Below are 6216 nucleotides of genomic sequence, written 5' to 3' on the forward strand. Positions count from 1 at the left end.
TTAGTGATTCTTTCTGGTCTTTAATGTATGGGTTATTTATAAGTACACGTAAAGTTTGCTGGCACGATTTTTGAGAACTGATCTGGACTGCTTTTTGTGCCATTCTTCCTTCCTGCTTCAGACGTGTCCCTCTTCCTGTTTAACATGTTTCTGGATCTCCTGCCTACCCCTGCCTCAGTGACCAGATTCTCTCCTGTCTTACTTCCCCTTCTTCACTAGCATTTTCCTCTTGGTACATCAACATCCATGGGCCTTTCTCATTGGAAGGAAAAACACCTCCACACAACCCACTTCCTCCACCTCCTGTTATCCTCCAGGTAGTTCTTTTGAAATCGAGCTTTTGACAGTTCTCTGCAGCCCCTGCCCCTCTGCCTCCCTTCTTGTTCACTCAGAACCACTGCAGTCTGGCTCCCACTTCATGCTGCACTACATTGGCTCTTCACAGTGCCTCCCAGCTGCATGCAGCCGCTATCTGCCCTGGTGTCCGGTCTCACCTCACATCCTCACATTTCCTTCCTTCCTTCCTTCCTTCCTTCCTTCCTTCCTTCCTTCCTTCCTTCCTTCCTTTCCTTCCTTTCCTTCCTTTCCTTCTTTCTTTCTTTCTTTCTTTCTTTCTTTCTTTCTTTCTTTCTTTCTTTCTTTCTTTCTTTCTTTCTTTCTTTCAAGTGGATCAGTTTGTTAAGTAGGAAGTGGAGAAAGTGGGGCACAAATAGAAGTATGTAACACCCAAACTGAACCAAATCTGAGATTCCTGAAAAAACATCTTTAGGTTACACAGTTGGCCACTTCTCCCCTGTTGCCACAGGGGCTTATCAGGGGAGATGAGGGCATAAGTCAGGTGACAGGATCAGTGGTTGCTTCCTGGGGCTGGGATGGAGCTGGGGATGATCTCTGTGGAATTTTTGTTTTTTTAATTTTTTAAATTTATTTTTGAGAGAGAGACAGAGCATGAGTAGAGGACAGGCAGAGAGAGGGGGAGATACAGAATCTGCAGCAGGCTCCAGGCTCTGAGCTGTCCGCGCAGAGCCCAGCGTGGGGCTCACACCTTGGGAACCGCAAGATCATGACGTGAGTCGAAGTTGGACGCTTAACTGACTGAGCCATCCAGGTGCCCTGATCTCTGTGGAGATCAAGGCCAGGTCTTGAGCTCAGGATCAAGACTTCATAGCGGATGCAGCCAGACCAAGCAAAGATGGCTACAACCATGAAGCCCTGCACAGCAGTCTGGGTGCACATAATGAGCTGAGGACGGTGGCTCTAACCCCGATGGAAGCAATAGAGGCTGTAGGTTAGGGTGTCCGGACGTGCACAGCCGTCCAGTTATCACTGGGTTCTTGAGGGTCTTGCAAAGGAACTTTTCCCTGAAGCTTTCCAAAGTGCTGCAGACACTGGGGCTAAAGCCCTCGGTCACTAGGGGCTGTGATGGTTCAAAGGGTGCCTCCAGAGTAACAGGAGCCACCATGTCCTGGGGAACAGCTTTAGGAGAAAATACTGATTTTTTTTTATTATCAGTCTTGACTGCAGCTTTTGACACTTCCTTTCCTCCTCTAAGCACTCCACTTCCTTGACTTTTTTTTTATTGTGGTAAAAAACATATAACGTAAAATTTGCCATCTTAACTGTTTTTGAGTATACGGTTCAGGAATGTTGAGTATGCTCACATTGTTATGAAACATCTCCAGAACTTTTTTTTAATCTTGCAAAACTGAAACTCTGTACACATTAAACAAAATTCCCCTTCCTCCAACTCCCTTGACTTTTATGAGCCTCTTCTTGCCAGAATTTTCTCTTATCTCTGGTCAGTCTCAGACTTAAAAAAAAATTCTTTTTTGTAGGCTTCTTTTTTTTCCCTTTCCTTTTAAATGTCATTATTAAAGTATTCTCATGCACTATTGGTGGTAGTATAAACTGAAAAGGCCTTTCCAGATGATAGGGAGTATATTATCTAGGAAAATAAATCATAGTCATGTCATTCAACCCAGCAGTTTTTCCTCTAGGAATCTGTTTTAGGAGAGAGGTTTGATCTTGTGCTCAAAAAAAATCATGTTACCAAAGTGTTAATTGCAACATGATTTGTTTCAGGGGTAAAAAATGGCAACCAGACAAATGTAAATGGCAACCAGACAAATGGCCAAATACATTGTAACCAATGTTTGGACTAGTAGATTGGAATTAAAAAAAAAAAATTTTTTTTAATGTTTATTTAGAGAGAGACAGAATGCAAGTAAGGGAAGAGCAGAGAGAGAGAGGGAGACACAGAACGGACGCAGTCTCCAGGCTCTGAGCTGTCAGCTGACTTTGGCTCGGGATATGATCTGGTTTGTGAGTTCGAGACCTGCATCAGGCTCTGTCCTGACAGCTTGGAGCCTGGAGCCTATTTTGGATTCTGTGTCTTCCTCCCTCTCTCTCTCTCAAAATAAAATAAACATTAAAAAATAAAAAAAAAAATAGGGGCGCCTCAGTGGCTCAGTCGGTTGATCGTCCGACTTCAGCTCAGGTCATGAGTTTGCAGTTCATGAGTTCAAGTCCCACATTGGGCTCTGTGCTGACAGCTCAGAGCCTGGAGCCTGCTCCAGATTCTGTGTCTCCCTCTCTCTCTACCCCTCCCCCACTTGGCACTCTGTGTCTCTCTCAAAAATAAACAAAAGTTTTTTTAAAAAATTAAAAAAACTGGGGCTCCTGGGTGGCTCAGTTAGTTGAGCGTCTGACTTTGGCTCAGGTCATGGTCTTACGGTTCGTGAATTCAAGCCCCGTGTCGGGCTTTGTGCTGAGCCTGTTTTGGATTCTGTGTCTCTTTCTTTCTGCCCCTCCCCTGCTCGTGCTCTGTTTCTCTCTATCTCAAAAAGTAAACATTAAAACAAAAAAAAATTTTTTTTAATAAATAAATAAATAAATAAATAAATAAATAAATAAATGGAGAATGTAGTCATGTATTACTTGTGAAAAAAGGAAGGTAAGAAATAAAGCAAAGAATCAGTGCCCCCCAGGGTTCTATATTCTTCAGACCCTTCCTCATATTCTGTTTTTATTCTGTGTACTTTCCCTGTGTGGCCTCTCAAAACCCCTGGTGTCAGCTACCATCTTCAAGATTTCTACTTGGAATCTCAAACTCTACATGTCCAATACTAGGATCATTGTTTTTATTCCCTAATTCTGATCTTTTTATTTAAATTCTTATTTTGGTAAGTAAGAATTCACCATTAACTATCCAAGGCAGAAACAAAGGAGTCATATACATTCTTCTTTTAAAAGAAGAAAGAATATAGATTCTTTCTCTTAATTGCCTTTATTTGAGCCTTTATACTATTTTTTTAAATGTTTACTTAGCTATTTTTGAGAGAGAGGGAGAGCACAAGTGGGGAAGGGTCAGAGAGAGAGTGAGACAGAGAATCCGAAGTGGACTCCAAGCTCCCAGCTGTCAGCTCTGAGCCCGACACGGAACTTGAACCCACAAGCTGTGGGATCATGACCTGAGCCTAAGTCAAATGCGTAACCAACTGAGCCACCCAGTTGAGCCTTTATATTTTTCTGAATTTTTACAGTAACCTCCTAAAAAGGTCTTTCTCTTACTCTTATCTTCCCTACCACCTACTTTTTCTACACTACTGCCAGAATTATCTGACAAACAGAAAACCGATCATGTCAATTTCTTTTTTTTTTTTTAAGTTTATTTATTGATTTTGAGAGGGAGAGATACAGCACAAGTGGGGGAGGGACAGAGGGAGAGAGAGAGGAGAATCTGAAGCAGCCTCTGCACTGTCAGCACAGAGCCCAATAGAGGGCTCAAACCCAGGAACCATGAGATCATGATCTGAGCCAAAACGAAGAGTCAGACACTTAATTGACTGAGCCACCCAGGAATCCCTGATCATGTCAATTTCTTAAAGGATTAGAGTTAGTGTCACCTGGAATGATACAAATCAATATATGCTTCTAATGTGATGTATTAAGAACACAGTATTACTTCCATGGCATTTTTGTCCAAAATGAAACCTGAATTTAATCATGAGGGAACATCAGACAAACCCACACTGAGAGACCTTCTCATTTAACTGACCTGTATTCTTAAAATACCAAGGTAATGAAAGACCCAAAAGTGTTAGTAACTTCTTCAGATTAAGAGAGTTTAAAGAAGCTTCACAATTCAGTGAAACACAGTCTTTGAATATTGTTTTGCTAAAGGAGATTATTGGGACAAGTGGCAAAATTGGAAAGGGGTTAGTAAATAATAGTATTATGTCAATGTTAATATCCTGATTTCTATAATTTTACTATCATTATGTAAGAGAATGTTCTTATTTTTAGGAAATACACAGTAAAGTTATTTAGGGGTAAAGGCAACAAGTTTATAATTTATTCTCCAGTAGCTCAGAAAATTTTAATCTATTCACATTTATATAGAGAGATTATAAAAAATATGGTAGGGTGTTAACATTCAGGGAATCTAGATGAAGGGTAAATGGGATCTTTTTACTATTTGTGCAATTTTTCTGAAAGTCTGAAGTTGTCAGAATAAAAATATATAAATGTATGTCAACAAAAGAAATCCTTCAGGTACTTCCATAGCTTTCAGGTTAATTTCAAGTATAGTGTAGTGTCCCAGGGCCTTCAGTGCTGGCTGCTGCCCACCTCTCTCTACTCATCTTCCAGCCCATCTCTGCCTAAACTCTCAGCTGACTTCTTGCTTCTCCATGCTATTTTATGTACCTTAGAAGTCCCACAGGGTTGTGGGAGAGGGATGGGCTAAATGGGTAAGGGGCACTAAGGAATCTAGTCCTGAAATCATTGCTGCACTATATGCTAACTAATTTGTATGTAAATTAAAAAAAAAAAAGTCCCATCCCCTGCTCCACAATGCTAACTCATCATTCTTTAAACCAGTGGTTCTGAACCAGGGGTGGTTTTGTCCCCCAGAGGATATATGTCAAAGTGTAAAGACATGTTCGGTGTCACAACTGGAGGACTACTACTAACTTTTGGTGGGTAGAGGCCAGGGATGCTGCTAAACACTCTTCAGTGCAGGCCAGACCGCTACAACAAGGAACTTTCTAGCTCAGATGACTACAGTGCTGTGATTGAGAACACTTGTTCTAAACATACTTTGAGAGCCATTTCTCAGAAGTCTTTCTGACCATCCCAAGTCTGGTTTAGAATTCCCTCTTCTGTGTTCCTCTAGTACCTTGTGCTTTTCTCTTCCTCATCACTTATCTCAGGGGGACTAGGTTTCATTAGGCTTATTGGTATATAGATGGCACTCAGTAAGTGTTTGTTATTTGAATACTGTGTAGATTGTCTTACAGTAAAGTTTTTGGCTAAAGTTTTTTGTTTTTTTTTTTGTTTTTTTTTTTGAGAGAGAGTGAGGGAGAGAATGAACGGAGGAGGGGCAAAAAGAGAGGGGGACAGAGGATCTGAAGCAGGTTCCATGCTGACAGCAGCAAGCCTGATGTGGCACTCGAAACTCATGAAGCCCAAACTCCTTACATAAGACTTCTCATGGCAAGGCCCTTGCTTGCCACTCTAGCCTTGTATCTAGTCACTCCCTCCTTTGGATCCTTCAGGTCAACCTTTTTCTGAACCATGTAGAGTTCCCTGAACCAATCATATGCCCTCTTCTGGGCTTTTGAATGTGCTGTTTCATGTGCCTAAAGCCCTAATGCTAATGCCCCACCCTGCCCCCATCCCCAATACCTAGCTACTCTTGTTTGTCCTGTTGGTGACACCTACTCCTGTAAAACTCAAAACTACCCTCTCCTTTTAGCCTGGGTTAGGTATCCACATCTCTTGCCCTCATAATGCCCTGTCAAACATTTATCACTTTTTTTTTTTTTTAATTTTTAAAGTTTGTTTATTTTGAGAGAGGGAAAGAGAGGATTCTAAGCAGGCTCCACACTGTCAGCACAGAGCTCAGCATGGGGCTCAAACTCACAGACCGTGATATCATGACCTGAGCCGAAACCAAGAGTTGGACACTTAATTGACTGAGCCACCCAGGCACCCCTGTCACTTCATATTTTAAGTGTATGGTTATATAATATCTTCTACCATTAGAATTAAGTTTCTTGAGTCAGATTTCTTTCTCCCAAATGACTGGCACATAGTAGGCTTTCAATGAATAATTGTTGGACAAATGAATGGATCTTGGCCATGAGTTCCAGGTTGGCACATTATTTGTAGGCTCCTTCTGAACTGGCCTCTTTCTCCTCTTGCTCCTTCCAG

General features: G+C 41.6%; 1 pseudogene; it reads right to left on the bottom strand.

The window, feature by feature from the left end:
- Positions 1-911: 911 nt before the first annotated feature.
- Positions 912-2062, bottom strand: LOC147579094 (HIG1 domain family member 2A pseudogene; annotated as a pseudogene).
- Between the last annotated feature and the right edge of the window lie 4154 nt (positions 2063-6216).

Source organism: Puma concolor, chromosome B4, assembly GCF_028749965.1.
Source record: "Puma concolor isolate L17-30 chromosome B4, mPumCon1.1.hap2, whole genome shotgun sequence".
NCBI classification, from domain to species: Eukaryota; Metazoa; Chordata; class Mammalia; order Carnivora; family Felidae; genus Puma; species Puma concolor.